The sequence below is a fragment of the Paramisgurnus dabryanus genome, chromosome 9 (assembly GCF_030506205.2).
Source record: "Paramisgurnus dabryanus chromosome 9, PD_genome_1.1, whole genome shotgun sequence".
In the NCBI taxonomy this organism is placed as follows: Eukaryota; Metazoa; Chordata; class Actinopteri; order Cypriniformes; family Cobitidae; genus Paramisgurnus; species Paramisgurnus dabryanus.
In genome coordinates this window covers 10,518,545-10,535,531 of record NC_133345.1, presented here as the reverse complement: position 1 = coordinate 10,535,531, position 16,987 = coordinate 10,518,545, and positions in this window count along the sequence as shown.

The window sequence follows — 16,987 nt, the reverse complement described above, 5'->3', positions numbered from 1 at the left end:
CTTAACTAGTTTCTTATTAGTTTACATATTGGCTGTTTATTAGTGTTTATAAAGGACATATTAATGCCTTGTTCTGCATGACCATATTGTACATTCCTTAACCCAATCCAATACCTAAACCAAACCGCTACAACAACTACCTTATTAGCCATAAATAAGCAGTAAGTTGGGATTTAACTGAGTCAAAAGTTATAGTTAATAATCAAGTGTTACCTTCATCATAATATATTTATTATGGCTTTACTGAGAGCAAGTAACTTTTACTACACTGAAAAAAATATTCATTCAGTTCACTATTTTTTTTAAGGTATTTGGTTGCAATCAATTTATTTAATCTACATTTAAACAAAAAAAAATAATTTGAAAAATAAAATGAAATTTACAACTTTTGTTTTAAATAAATTGATTGCAACCACTTATCTTAAAAAAATGTAGTAAATTGAATGAATCATTTTTTTCAGTGTATAGTAATTGTACAGCAAAAGATGAACGGACATGTTCAACCTTACAGAGACGCTTTCTCTTTTGCTATGATAACAAACAAGTATTCTGAGAAAGATATGCAATGCAACTAAATTGCCAGTCAAACATCTTTTCTTCTTACTCCTTATAGCAATATTCAACAAGCAGTGTTAAACATTGCAAAGATAAATATAGTTAAAACATTGCTTTGAAAAGAAAACTTCTTGAAACAAATATGAAGCGTAATTTGCTACTAATCACAAAAAAAGGTTTTTTAATTTAATTATACTTCTGTGCAGCTGATTTCCTTTCCAATTACCAAAACAAGCATTTCAGTTTTTAAGAAATGGTCTCACAAATTTGAGAACGTATCTGTGAACCACTTGCTTTTTAGATTTTAACCTCTTTGCCCAAATCTCCTGCTTCTACAATTTGAATTTACCATACGCTGAGATGTTTTTTGTAGTCCTCATGAATATTATTAACATATCCCGCTTTTAACATTAAAAATTCATCTGCATTTGAATCATTAACTATGAGTGTGATGCAATGAGATTGATTTTTAGAAAATATAAAGCTCTTTTAATTTAGTAACACAGCAGGCATATTTTTAAAGTTGTATAATAGGGTCTTGTTAACAACTTGAAAACCTTGTTTTAGAGTTTCACCTAAAAATAACCATTAAAGGGGAAAAATTGTAAAGAACAAAGAATGTTTAAGATAAAACAGCAAGTTACACCAAATTTATTGTGAGTTTAAAGGGAGTTTGTTAATGCGAGTGCATCGAACAAATACATATAGTACTAGTGCCTAATGGCAAATGCTAGAGGCATCTGTGCAATGCTTTTGGCAATTTGTGTTAATGAATAAATCTGTTTTTCATACTTATTAATTTACTGTTTTCTTCGAATGTATAATCCCGTGGAGAATATAAACAATACACGGGCTTAAGATTCTGTGGTCTTTTGTAAATGGATGCTTTTGAATTTGTAAAATGACATTTTTAGCAGAGCTAGAAATGAATACACTGTACCAAGATGCCAGAAAGGAACAAACATCAAACAGGTTCACAATAAATGCAATGCCATGGCATATTAAATATAATGCAAGATTATTTACACATTAAAATACATTAAACTCATACAGTAGTCTGAAAATCTTTACCCTAGTAGAAGTTTTTATAAAAGTTCATTTCAGTCACTTGATGCTGCGTTTGCATAGAAAGGAACGGCCAAACTGCATAAAAAAGTTACGCCATTGAAAATACCCATGTTCATTTGGACAGGGCCTGAATGTTACAACTCTTCCCAGTCCACCCTACTCAGCAAACATTGATATGTCATTCATCAACATAGCATGTGATGAATTAACTTGAATCGATTGACTGCCCTAATATTGTTATGAACCGTAAATGGATCAATACATGAATATGACACTGTGTTGTCAGTAAAAGGGAATATGGATCAGTTAATAATGTAATATTCATGTAACGGCCACATGCATAAACACAAAGCAAAAGAGAAGAAGATGACGATTTACTTTTGCTTGATTCTGATTCAGCTCTGCTCGAGCGGTCTAGTCCTAATTAAAGCGTTCCGGTCCACGGCACGTCAGACGAGATGGCAACCAGAGGCTGTTTCATTTCCTCAAGTCTTTTAGACTGTGATTACAGCTGTTTACAATGGGGAGAGAAAAGAAAATAACAATAACAACAATAACGCTCCGATGGAAGGTTACAAAAGGAGATAGCGTATCTGTGATGCTCGGTGGTTTCTCACGTTCATTGTCATGGGATTTTATCATATAACGATCTATTAAAAGATATTTTGAAAATAATGCAGCCTATTAGTCAGCACTTTTTTTAACTAAGTTATTTTTAACCCAGCGTTGGATCAAATAGGCACATACCCAACCCACTGGGCGTTGGGCTGTAATTTATAACCTATGATAGGTTGTTTTAAAACCCTGTTGGGTCAAATATAAACACTTTTTGAGTTAATTTAACAAAGCAGTAGGGTTTGTTCCTTTTTTACCTAACGCTGAGTCTTTCTGTGTGGAGTTTGCATTTTCTCCCTGTGTCAGTGGGGGTTTACTTCAGTTGTCTTCCTGAGGTCCAAATGCATACAGGTTAGATGATTTGGAGATGGCAAATTGTGCTTCTTTAACTTGGTGGTTCTCAAACTTTTTGGTATGTGCCCCCAATCCTTGTATAGGGTGCATTTGCCTCCCTTTCACCCCCCTAAAGACAATTTGTGACAGAAAACTTATACTTAGAATTTGAATTAAAAAAACATTTTATGATACAATGTAGTGCTGTTGGTTACTAGACTTTATTTTAATTGCACAGGATAAAGATACATTATAGTATTTTATGAAATGTCTGGGGCCTCCAGTATAATCTCGCACCCCTCAGGAATTACATTGTTTGAGATGTCTTTGTTTTGACAACTTGACATCAACCAATACATCATAACTTAAGAAACTACCTAGCTTTATGGGTTAACATTACATTAAACTGTCATTTAAATGTCATAAAATTGTAATACTCTAGCAAATAGATTAATAACAGCATCATGAATATTTTTCTTGACCTCAACTACAGTGGTACAAATTGAACTTGTCATTAAAATTTGTAATTTATTACTACTGTAACTATGTCAAATCATTTTAAATACTTTAACAAAATGCAACAGACATGTCAAAATATTATACGTTCTGAAATTTTCTGAAAAAACTAACAAAACATTTCATTCATTTAATTAATTAATTTAATGTGTTTTCCAGCTATATAGACCCAACGCTTTATGGCTTAACTCCTTATTGTACTTTTTTAATTTAATTTTGTGAATCAGTCTCAAAATGTAATAAAATATAATTTTATCAATTTTAATTATTATTATTGGATGATCGATTTTATTTCTCTAACACTTGGAGTAAACCTTAAAAAAAAGAATATTCATGACGCTGTTATAAAACTATTTGACAGAGTATTAACACTTATTGACATTTTAATAACAAATTATATTTGAAAAGTTTGGTTCCAAAACGCAATAAACGCCATTTTTGAAAAAATGAGTTACTGCCAAAATCAGTATTATATCAGGTCAGTATTTAAAAATAAATTCTTAATTTTACCCAAAATCAAATATCCGCTGTGTTATTCTGTCATCTTTTCTCCCTTTTTCCCCAAAACGCAATAAACGCCACTCCTCCTTTTCTACAGAATGCAATAAATCCATTCCAGAAATGACAGCGCACCATTCCACGCAATGTAAACAAACAATGGCGGCACGTTGAGTACACAGAGTCCTAGTTTTCCTCATCTACTTTTTACTTCGTGATCAACAAACAAACAAAAATGAAATAATACTTTAACTTCTTACACCCTGAAGCTATTTTGGGGATTTTTGCCTGGATTTGGCCTACCCAATTTCAAAAGCATCCCATACCCACATGCAGAGGTTTACATACAAAAGTTTGGTATCATTTTACAGGTAACCCTTTGACATTACATAAAACACTGTTAAAAGTGCTCAACATGGTTGTATGTGATATCAGTCCTCTAATAAACACAAAAATAAATAGGCGCTTTTTGATGTTTTTTTCTAAAGTTTTTATTTGAAAGTATATAACTCTGGCCCTGGGTATCTCAGGTCCCTGCAGACAGTTTTGTTTGATTCCAGCAATTGTCAGCTTACAGAGGAAAAAGGAATTTTTTCTCTATCATAATCTATGCAAAAGTTATTTTACTCCAACTGAAGGGAGGAATAATACCCTTTTTGTATACAATTTCTGCCTAAGAACATTTGAAGTGTCCCCATAACCACATACAGTGGAATAAATGCAATTTCTTTATATCATTTTAAAGAAAACCCTTTGAAGTTACATAAAAAGCTGCTGTTTGTGACAAATATTGTTATTTATGTTGTTTTTCATATGATGAAACACCAAATTTTATTTTTTATGTTGTAAATACTGTCTTTGATAGTGTATAACTCTGGTTCTGGGTGCTCTAGCAGACTGCAGACAGTTCTGGTTGTTAGCAGCAGCAGACAGTAAACAATCAAAAAAAGAATGAACTCTTTAGCATATCGCATTCAAAAGCTATTCTCATTTTACTAAAGGGTGCGGAAATACATTTTTCATAAAAATATTAATTTTTTGTTTTGCACATATAATAAATAGCAAGGGATTATATATGCAAACAACCAAAGAAAATGCTGTGAATGGACTCATTGTTTAGAGTAGGACCTAAAATAAAAGATGGTGTATCATTTGTGGCTATATGTGCTATCTGAGGCAGTCCACACTCAAGTTTCCCATATGTTTACAAAAGACCATTTTTTACCTTATTATTCATTCGATGATTGTTGGATATGTGTTGATATTAGAACAAAAATAACGCTGTAGCCTTATTCCTGAGAGTGAGAGCTTTCATTTGATATAAGACTTGCCCATGTTTGTCATTTTTGAAAAATATGAAATATGTAAATATTAAATGATATAATAAAATATTGGGGGGGTGATAGTGTAAATTAAGTGTAAATAACTTTCTTACAGTAAAAGATGTGTCAAAGTGATGCATATCTGCAGAAAGTAGAGACTCTAAGCTTTCAAACAGTATCTCATATGTGTTACTGGGGTCCATGACGGAGCATTAAAGATTAAAATAATCTTTTATATTAAGTCAAAATACGAAATTCTGGACCCGGGACAGGGTCCTCAGGGTTGAAGAGGTTTTAATAGCATTGATAAACCTGTGGTTTTCTGTGACGGGAAAGAAACGTAAGCCATCAACATCTAATAATTTACACGAGAGGCACTCGGGAGACGATTGCTTGTTCGGCCGACAGCATCAAGTTTCTGTCATGCTAACACATTGACCCCAGGGGATCTTATGAAAAACTTTCCATAATTTTACTCAAAGTCAACGAGAATGAAAAAATGTTAAGCGACGACGTCAAATAGAACCGCGCAGCAATGACAGTGTTCCTAATATGACAAAGTTAGTATTTTTGATTAATGCTATTAATGTTTATTTTTTAATCGGTATGTACAACTGTTCAACTAAATGAATATAAAATGGCAAAAATGAATGCACATTTATACATTGATTTAATAGATTTATAGAATTTTGAAAAAAAAAATTGTCATGGATTTATTGCATTTTGTGGAAAAAAAATATTCGTTTTTATAATAAATCTTTAAAAATCAAATTATGATGATTTGAAATTGTAATGTTTTTACAACCTAAAGATGCAATGTGAAAGTTTGTAACAGAAAATAGTGGTTTTCATCTTGTCACTTTCTTGGTATAGAAACCATGTTTTTACCGAAATTTGTCAAAATGGATTTATTGCGTTTTGGAACCAAACTCTTCATTTGTAACACTGTAACTGAGGTCAAGAAAAATATTTATGATGCTGTTATAAAACTATTTGAAAGAGTATTAACACTTAATGACATTTTAATGACAAATTATATTTGTAACACTGTAGTTTAGGTCAAGAAAAATATTTATGATGCTGTTATAAAACAAGTTATGATGTATTGGTTAATTCAAGTTGTCATAACAAACATAATTGAACAAATGACACTTAATGACAGTTGTCATAAACGTGCATAAAATCTCCTTCATGTTTATGGCATGTGTCATGTCTTGATTATGAAGGTGTCTTGTCAACCTTATGAACACCCCTTCAAGTAGTGTTACTGAGCATACATCAAAATCCATGGTTAAATGTTCTGAAAAACAGTTTTTTTTAACTAATTGCTTTTGTGTTTTACAAAGGCAGGTGCATGTAGGGTTGAAGCAACATGAGCTTATTAAATTATGACAGAATGTTCATTTCATAGCTTAACTATTCATTTATTGTTGTAGGAATTGTTCAGGGAAATGCATAATATTGTTGAAGGCGACAGGCCAAACCCTTAGTGTGCTCATCTATATGTGACAGAAGACTGCAGGACTCAACACTGTAATGTGTGGTTATGCCACATCACTGTCACAGGCTTGAAATCAGATTTTCTTTTCCAGGTCCGTTACTGAGTATATGAATATATGTCTGTCAATCCTGTGTCACTGATCAGGGTTTTCAGTCTGATTTAGACAGTGTGTGGGCACCTGGTTTCAAAAAGTTACAGTTATTCTAGCTCACCTGGTGCTTAGACTTGCATAACCTATATTTGCTCATGAAGAATATCCTCCTATTAAATACTTAAATTATGACATATTGTTATTAACCTTGAGTAAACGCAAGTTGTGCTGTACAAACAGGCGTAGAACAGTGGTGTCCATCTGGGCCAAATACTTGATGATGAATTATATAAAGACCAGAGAATTCACCCTACGGTTTCATCTCCACTTCACACAGCCATTCATCCTTTATTCAGAGTGTATTCATGTGCAAATAATGAAACTCAGAAGAGTTGCTATTAATTCTGTTTGCACAAAATACCCCCCCAACCTTTCTGCCCCAATCACAATATCCTATTGCACCATTATACATGATTAATCATCTGCATGTAATAGGGCCCAATATTGGGCTGTGGTAATTAAAAGATAATGATGGGCCAATTTGAGCCTTACCTAATAAAGATATGGTAACTCAGCATGTGTGATATCAGGCTGTTTGATAAAATTTTAAACCCAGGGCGTAGAAAAGGATTTTTATAACCACACCTTCACTTAGTTTCTTTGTCTGTACATCTCTCACTGATCATTTTCTTTTCATTTTTTCCTGAAACAAGCCATAGTTCTTTCGGTCTTGACACTGGAAACTTGTACATTGTGTATGTTTCAGAGATAAGTTTAAACAGCACTCTTGGTGGACCTTAAAGGGTTAAAGGGGTGTTCATAAGGTTGACATGACACCTTCATAATCAAGACATGACACATGCCATAAACATGAAGGAGATTTTATGCACGTTTATGACAACTGTCATTAAGTGTCATTTGTTCAATTATGTCACTGTATGAGATGTCTTTGTTATGACAACTTGACATTAACCAATACATCATAACTTGTTTTATAACAGCATCATAAATATTTTTCTTGAACTCAACTACAGTGGTACAAATATAATTTGTCATTAAAATGTCATTAAGTGTTAATACTCTGTCAAATAGTTTTATAACAGCGTCATAAATATTCTTTTTTTTTTAAAGTTTACTCCAGGTGTTGGAGAAATAAAATCGATCATCCAATAATAATAATTAAAATTGATAAAATTATATTTTATTACATTTTGAGACTGATTCACCTAAAATTAATTTAAAACAATACAATAATGGGTTAAGCCATGCAGCATTGGGTCTATATAGCTGGAAAACACATTAAAATAATTAATTAAATGAATAAAATATTTTGTTAATTTTTTCAAAAAATTTCAGAACGTATAATATTTTGATATGTCTGTTGCATTTTGTTAAAGTATTTAAAATGATTTGACATACAGTAGTATTAACAGATTTTAATGACAAGTTCAATTTGTACCACTGTAGTTGAGGTCAAGAAAAATATTCATGATGCTGTTATAAAACAAGTTGACTGAGTATTAACACTTAATGACCTTTAAATGACAGTTTAATGTAATGTTAACCCATAAAGCTAGGTAGTTTCTTAAGCTTGATACTTATTTTACTATGTCATGTTTATGACAGATTTATGACTAGTTATGATGTATTGGTTTATGTCAAGTTGTCAAAACAAAGACATCTCAAACAATGTCATTCCTGAGGGGTGCGAGATGATACTAGGGGGCCCCAGACATTTCATAAAATACTATAATGTATCTATATCCTGTGCAATTAATTCACCCAAAAATAAAAAAATTGTCATCATATACTCACTTGTGTAAATATGAGCTTGTTGGTCTTCTGAACAAAAAAACAGGATATTTGTAATAAACTAGAAAACAAAAGCACCATTGACTTCCATAGTAGGAAATAAAAATACTATGGAAATCAATGGTGCTCCTAAACTTTTTGTTACAAACATTGTTTAAAATATCCTCCTTTGAATTAAAATTTTTGGGTGGTCATGCACTCATTCTCATTTATACCTTGTATTAAAATGTTTATATAATGTTTATATAATAATCCTCTGATTAAATGCCTACATTTTTGTGCAACTGTATGTATGACGTTTGACATAATTTACACAAAAGTGTAATCATTAAATCAGAGGGATTTTCAAGAATAAAGCTACAAATTTTACAAATATATTGACATTTTAAACAAAGCAAATTTAAAGAGCACCTATTGTCCAATTCACGTTTTTTACATTTCTTTTGATGTGTAAGTATGTATTAGTACCTAAACAATATGTAAAACGTACAAACCCCAAAGTAAACGATGATGCGAGTTATCGTCTCCAACATAAATCTTTTTTTTTCGACTACAACAAACACACGGATTGTAGGCAACAGTTTACTTCCTGGGATTGGTGATGTAGACAAGACCGACATTATCATAATTCCTCCCGCTTGGACTCACAGCCTGTAAGTTAACTCCTGTTAGCAACCGAATCTTTCAAACATGGTAAGGAGCGTCACATTTCCGGCTGTTGTCAGAGGTATTCAGACAAATCCCAATGTACAGATTACCTGGCCAATCAGGGACAAAGAGCTTGTCGAATATGTGCATTTCAGGACATTGTATTATACCAAATACACAAAATAACTTTGTTTTAGCGATAAAATAGGTGCTCTTTAACTGCTGCCCATCACCCAAAATGGATCTCAAGGGTAAATGGGATTAACAATGCACAAAAAAATGTGATCTACACCAATGCAATTGCAATGAGATTAATGCAAGTAATTTATTAAACATCAGTTTATCTGTTGTAAATGATGTCCCTCAGATATCTCATAAGTATCTCATAGCCAAAAACACAGTGATGCTTTTTTAAATGTGGTTGCCGCTAAATGGTAAGCAGAAAAGAGTCATGTAGCGTTTTTACAATCGACAAATGAAGTGTGACAGGTAATCACACAGCTTCTGAGTCCAGTCGTGCGAAGGCTTATTAATATCCCAGTTTGACCACAGATGATTGGTCCCATTACCGCACATGCCACACCTTGAATGAGAAATGATTGCATGTGATGCAATGAACATTTCACCTCCCCTGTGCATGGCCATAAATTAGTTGGTTTTTGAAATGCCATCCCATAGGTCTGGATGTAAGGCTGGTGCTCAGCCAGTGTTGACTTTGTTGGGTTGAGTTGAATTCGTGTCTTCATCTGGTGTTTAACATTTTAAAAAATCAAGTCCATGTCTGTTAGTTTTGAAGCTATGCTAAGACTCTAAAAATTGATTTAATGTAATTTCTTTAAGTGCTGGTTATGACAATAGTTAAGTAGTTAACAGAGGTGGGTAGAGTACCCAAAATCTGTACTCAAGTAAAAGTACAAGTACTTATACAAAAATGTACTCAAGTAAAAGTAAAAGTATCAATCTAATTATTTACTTGAGTAAGAGTAAAAAAGTATAAGATGAAAAAACTACTCAAGTAGTTAGTTACTCGTTACTTCCGATCTGATAGAGAAGTAGCGCAAAAGCACTGAATTTCAGACTACTTGGAGATTTTTCACAAACCTCTCCTTAAAAGTCTCATTGTTCTGCTTATATACAAGTAAAGCAGTCTATCTCAGTCCTGCAATGGGTACATTATCACATAACGTGTCATTTGAGAAAAAATCTCAAACACACACACACAGATGTTTTTCTGACGGTTAACTCTGTATTTATTTCATGTTCACAACACAAACTTGTCAGCATCTGCCTTTAAACATGCAAACAGTAAACAAAAAAGAATGTGTTTGTCTGTTTGTGACAATGTTTTTATATGAATAGGTTATTTTCATTGCCATTAAAGTGCAATTACTGAACATTAACAGGAGCTTAATAAAAATGATCATTTTAGAATTTCATATGGAACTTATCTGTTTGTGCAAATCAACTCTACATTTATTATAATATATAATACATGTTTCTTTAAAATCAAACTTTATTCTTTTATTTTTATTCATTCATTCTTTAGAAAGGATTTAAATAAAATACAATCCCGTTTTTATTTGAATGTATTTTCTACACATTGAAGGTGTCCGGATTTGTATAAATGCAAGACGTCCTTAAATTTTGCTGTTCAGTTTGTTTAGATGTGGGGAAATTATACGGAAATGTGCAGATGAACTTGCTTGTATGGTTTAACTTACACTAGGTTTTGCCATCGCTTGCACAAGAGTGCATATGGCAAAAACACATTAATAGTGTTCAAATAGACAATACTGACACTTACTTCAGGTTGGAGCTTGAATTCCTGAGATGTCAGCTCGTTCAGTGAACAAAGCATGCATCGCATCATGAAACTATTCTTTTTGACCTCTTGGAGTGAAAACATAGACCGAACTTGAAGCCGCCATGCATGATCTGCCTCCGATATCTCGCACAACGCACACGCGCCCTCATCTGCTTCTCTTATCATCTACGCGCGGTTGCGCGCGCTAAAGGGTGACCGTGCGGTCACGCGCGCTAAAGGGTGACGCAGCCTGTCTCGCAAAACTTTCGAACACGCCCTATAAACTTTAAAAAATATATATATTCATTAATTATTACCATTTGAAAGTAGCGCAGTAACGCCGCCGAATGTAGCGAAGTAAAAGTACAGTTTTTTCACTGGAAATGTACTTGAGTAAGAGTAAAAAGTACCTATCCTTAAATTTACTCTAAAAGTACTAGTTACACAAAAAATGTACTCAAGTACATGTAACGAAGTAAATGTAATTCGTTACTACCCACCTCTGTAGTTAGAACACGCTTTTATCATATGCTCACTGGCAGAAAAGTGATGGTTTATAGCTTGCATCTTGGCAAGCTCAAACCAATAACTTCCTGTTATTGCCAGCACTCAATGTTTTTGTGCCACGCCACATTTTCAGTCCTGCAATATTCAGTCCTCCTAAAACATTGAATCAGAAAGAGCATAGACGCCTGGGTAATAAAAACAAAAAGGAAATAGCTTTGAGTACTCAAGCTTGTTAGCTGGCTGTTGGAAACGGGGCCACGGCAATTTTACATATTTGACTTTCACAGTCGAAGGAAATGAGACAAAACAACCGCACATTTGTAGGATGTACAATACGAGGCTGTCACAATAGTCACAACACTGAAGAACATTAGGAGCAGACATAAAAAGACACTTAGGTGAAGTGTTATTTTCTTGTAATGCGAAGATAAACGCAGAAGATATAGAGAGCATGGAAATGATAGAGGGTGACTGCATGCCGGAGGGCAGCGGCGCTTTGGTTTGTCTATTCGGCTTTCGGGAGGGAAATCTATCCAGAAATGGCCTCAATTTCCACTTTTTAATCTTCTTTTCTCGCTCCGCAGACTATAGATTGATTCCTCTTTGCCATCAATCCATTTTGGTTCAGCTCATAGCTCTCCACTTGCTAATGATGATGGCTGCTATATTTAGTGAACGAACGCCTGTTTATTTCTACCGGGCGTCAGATTAAAACATTAGATTGAAAGGGTGTGGTAATTTTATTGTGGAAAAGGTAAATAACATGCAATTGATGACCATAAAATGAAACAAAAACTTCTTATATTCTGTAAAAGATAGAAATGTATCAAATGAATTTGTGAGCCAAGTAAAGCAGAACCACTTGCTTTACCCAAGGTGCCCTGGAAAGGAAAATAGAGAAAATCTAATCTTTCATTTACAGAGGAAATGTTACCTTAAATAAACGTGGCAGTACAGTATACATCTCACTGAATCCTTAAACAACCCCTTTTTTGAACCTGTGTTAGCGCACTAAATGTTCAGATCTATTTTTTGACGCACCTAGTAGGACTCAGCACCACAGGCATCAGTTTGTGCTCCAGTTACTCTCAGAACTGAGATCAGCATTCTTAATCCTAGTCTTAATCTGACCCATGATGAGGGAAGCACTACAACCGATCCACGGTCAGCACTTCTGACATAATCTCCTAACTTAGCAGTTTTCCTTTGGGACACTTCAGTGTCATCTAACATTCATAAAGACTGCATGCTCATCACCACCCTCGACCACTATCTCAGCTTCACCTCGTGCACTCTTTGGGAGGGTTCAAAAGCTCAGCAATCTCTTCTACAGTAGCCGTAGCCACGAACAGCTGGCTTACTGACGCTATCTTCGACACAGGGGAGCCATGTGACAGAGTGCATTGTGGGTAATTAATGAACCGGTGTAAGAAAAAGGCATTTTGGCTCTGGCTACATTCATCACCTCAGAAAGAGAGGAAGCATATGCAGGAATGTGTTGCAGACACAGACAGTCCTAATTAGCACATGGCACATGATGCATCAGGATGACGGACAGAGTGCAGCTTGACTAGTTTGAGGTCTGGGATAATGCATCATCACCACGAGCTGCCTAGAAACCATACATGCCAATGACTGGCATATGACATCACTGAGCTGCATCTACAGTAGATATCCCTTCCCAAACAAGCACCAGAGGGTAATTCAACTTATCCTCCAACTTAGACGACCACATACCGCAGTATCTACAAAATAAACACCCCTACTGCCAACAAATGATGCCACAGAAAATTCACTTTATTGCCTTGTGGGATTTCAGTTTGTGAATACATACAGTACTGGGAAAGCAGTGGGTAAAGGATTGTGTATAAAAGTCACACATTCCCAATAAATCTGCATTTTGATTGGTGGTGGTGGTGGTCGAAGACAACAATATAGTTGTATTTTAAGTATTTAAAAAAAAATAACTATGGGTCGTTTTTGGTGCTTGCACAAATTGGGGCATTTTTGAAGGATAGGCTCATATATAAGCATTCAAACTCATTTTTCTTGCCTTGATACCTGTGTTTGGAACTAAGTGAAATAGGCTTAATGCTTATCTAGTGATTATCATGAGACGTCGTGTATGTCACTTTCAATACTTACAACTTTCCCCAAGCATTATACATAACAAACAAAAAGGTACAGTAGAAAAAAACACAAAGTGCTAGGTGAAGGATAATTTAAAAATATAATAAAATGCATGAAAATAAAAAATTTGACTTTTAACATGACATTTGCAGGTAAAAGAGAGAAAGCCATGAAGGCATTAACCACAAATATGGACAAGCCTATTGGTTGGAATTAAATGAACCTATGCTAGCTTAATTTTAAAGGGGACATATCATAACAATCTGGCTTTTTCCATGTTTAAGTGCTATAATTGGGTCTCTAGTGCTTTTATCAACCTAGAAAATGTGAAAAAGATCAACCCAGTAACGTAGTTTTGATAAACCATTCTCTGCAAGCATGTGAAAAATTAGCTCATTGAAATGTGGCTCCCCTTGTGATGTCAAAAGGGGATAATACCGCCCTTTAATCTGCAGTATCCAACCACGACACTGCTATTTAGTGCAGAGATCAGCTAATTTGCATTTTAAAGGACACACACAAAACTGCAAATTTTTGCTCACAAAGTGGCAATTTTAAAGGGATAGTGAGTAGGATTTACCCCCATCTAGTGGTGAAATTGTATTTTGCATTCAAACAAATAGTGCTCTCTTGCGCCTCGCTTTTACAAATGCGTGTTGCAACTACGGTAGCCGTTATGTAATCACTGATCTCCTTGTCCGTTGCAGCTGGTTCACGTGTTCTGAATGAAAACGCGGTGTGGAAACGCGTTGGTAGGCTAGTGCTTTTTGTCCCTCTCTGCCAGTGGTGTAGTCTACGTGATACGCAGGTATACGCCGTATACCCACTAGAAATTGTCAAGGATTTCCGTATACCCACTAAAAATAGCGCGAGGATGCGTAACAGCATGGTTTTGTGACATTTTTAAAGTTTTGTCATAATATAGATGTGAAGCATTGACCATTAGCATGCTACACTTGCTACTTTAGCGGGTTGAAATACATATTAGGCTATATACTTCATGCCAAACTGCGCGATCCGATCGGCGTATGAATTTCTATGAAATCAGATTACTATAGTGACGCGAAAGTAACTGGGGAGCAGACTGGCGAGTGACAGCAAAGTACCGCGAGAGAGACTCCAGTTATCACATGGAGAAATTTGCTTTGACTCGCTCTCGCGGTACTTTGACATCACCAAGAGGTCTGCTTAGCGCCAAATGAAGTCGAACCTACAGTGTAGCTGCTCACGCGACACTGTAAACAAACAGTCCAGAGAAGTGAACGAGTGCTGCAACATAAACTCCATATAGTTTACAACGCACATGTGAGTAAACAACATTTAAATCATCAGTCCAGTTTATTACTTTATCTGGAGGTAAGGCTCCAAATGCAATAAAATAAGCCCGTGATTATACCCTGATGGTTTTTAGCTGCCTTCAGTTCCTCTGAATGTTTGCTTGTGCTTCACAGTGTTAAACTTCCCTTCTCTGTGTTCATTTATATATCTACGTTCAAGATGTATATGATCTTAAACTTCTGTTTGGTTTGGGTGTCTAATATTAGGCTACATGATGGTCTTGTAATAATAATTATGTATAAGCCTATTTTCATTTTTAGACAATGCTTATATTATATGCAAATATAAGCTTTTATATCAATGCAAATTAGAGTTAATTCATGGTCATCTTAAATGTGTATTAATTAAAAACATTTACACCATTAAATTACACATGGTAATGTTATCAATAGTTGTCAGATAATAGCTATTAAAAGAATTTAATATTTTTTCTCCTTTAATGCATGTGTTAGCCACAGATTGAAGATTTATTTAATTTTAATTAACAGTTAAATAACTTTTGTCCCCGAGTTAGATGTTGATTAACACTAAACCAGTCTAAAAATCAGTCCAGTTTCCCCAGCTGTAAACCCATTGGCTGTTAAAGTCTTTTTTTCTTATAATAAACTGACATGTTGATAACACATTCAGTTTATGTGTTATGAGTACACTTTCAGAATGCTCTTAGTTACATGAATATCTATACTGTATGCATCTGTGAGTGTGGTGGTGCTTATGAGGTGTCGCGCTGGGACGAGTAAGCATAAGGGTGAGAGGGAAAAATCACAGTATACGCACTACAAAAATCTAGACTACACCACTGCTCTCTGCTATTATAGTTTATTAATACATGGAAGCCTCCTTGGACTTACCCATTCAATGTAAGTAAAGAGCAAAAATTCTAAGCTTACAAAGAAAAGTCAGATCACTGGCAGAGGTCATTTGACACCAATGAGGACATTTATGAATAAAGACATTGTTTTTGATTAATAAAACACTTAAAATCCTACTTACAACCCCCTTAACATGCTAAAATAAATTATCTATATGATATTTTGAGCTAAAACTTCACATACATAGTCAGAGGACACCAAATATTTATTTGACATCTTAAAAAAAGTCTTGTGAAAAGTCCCCTTTAACCCATGATTGGGTAAAATATGGACATTTTCTACTGTAGGTTATTTTGAACCAACAGTCAAGTGTGTCCTTATTTTACCCAACCATGAGTTGAATCATCCCAGCATTGTGTAAAGGGAAACACTTGGGATTTTGCCGTTAGCCTGTCAGCATTGCCATGACATAATTTGCTTAAGGGTGATCAATGCCATGTCCTTCAGCTCAAAAACCCTACCTGCAGAATTGAGCGCCCATGAGCACCTTAAGGGTGTCTTGCAACTGCCATTGAAACGAATAGGAATGGAAACAATCTTCAAAGGATTACTCTTTGTTCAGAAGTCTACATTAAAAGAAATAACAGCAAAGATTTACTAGTCAGTGCTTCATAGAAATGCCCATCTGCTGTTGTTTTCCAAACAAGGGTGTTGTGTTGTTTATGTCATTAGGTTACTTTATTGTTTTCACGGCACCAATAAATCAACTTTACCATGCACAAATAACCGTTTTGTCACATGCGACACTACAAGATTGCAGAACCCATTTATAAACTCATTTCTCAGACCGATATGCGACGCAAGCGGCGGTAGTGCTGTGGAGAGGGCGATGGTGCGTTTTCGACGTGAAGCGGTGAGATTACTGAGCTATAATAATTAAAATAGGTCTTAATGACACTGGCTGAAATGATTCCCTACTGACTAGCACAGGATAAATATTTAATTCTTCACTCTAATTATAATGAGAATTCTGTGTACTAACCACTTAGGTGTCGTGCTTCAAACAGGGATCTGTTAACCTATAGACTGTCTCAGCTAGATAAGATAACACCAATCAAACCATTTCACATTGATGCGGTTATTTGCATTTGTGAAGTGGAAGAACTGGAGGAGAGCAGTTTGACATGAACTTCATGTTAATATCGTCATGCATAAATATAATCAGGGCCTAGATTAGCATTTATATGATAGTGAGAATGAACTGTATTGCATCTCTCTCTCTCTCTCTCTCTCTCTCTCTCTACAGACACAGAGCACACATTGATCCACAGGTAGGGGGGGAGTGCCCTTTTTGTGGGATGCAAGAGACTGTTTTCCATTTGTTCTCTGAGTGTGAGAGATTGCAAATACTTTTTTTTTAAAAAATAGAAGAGTATT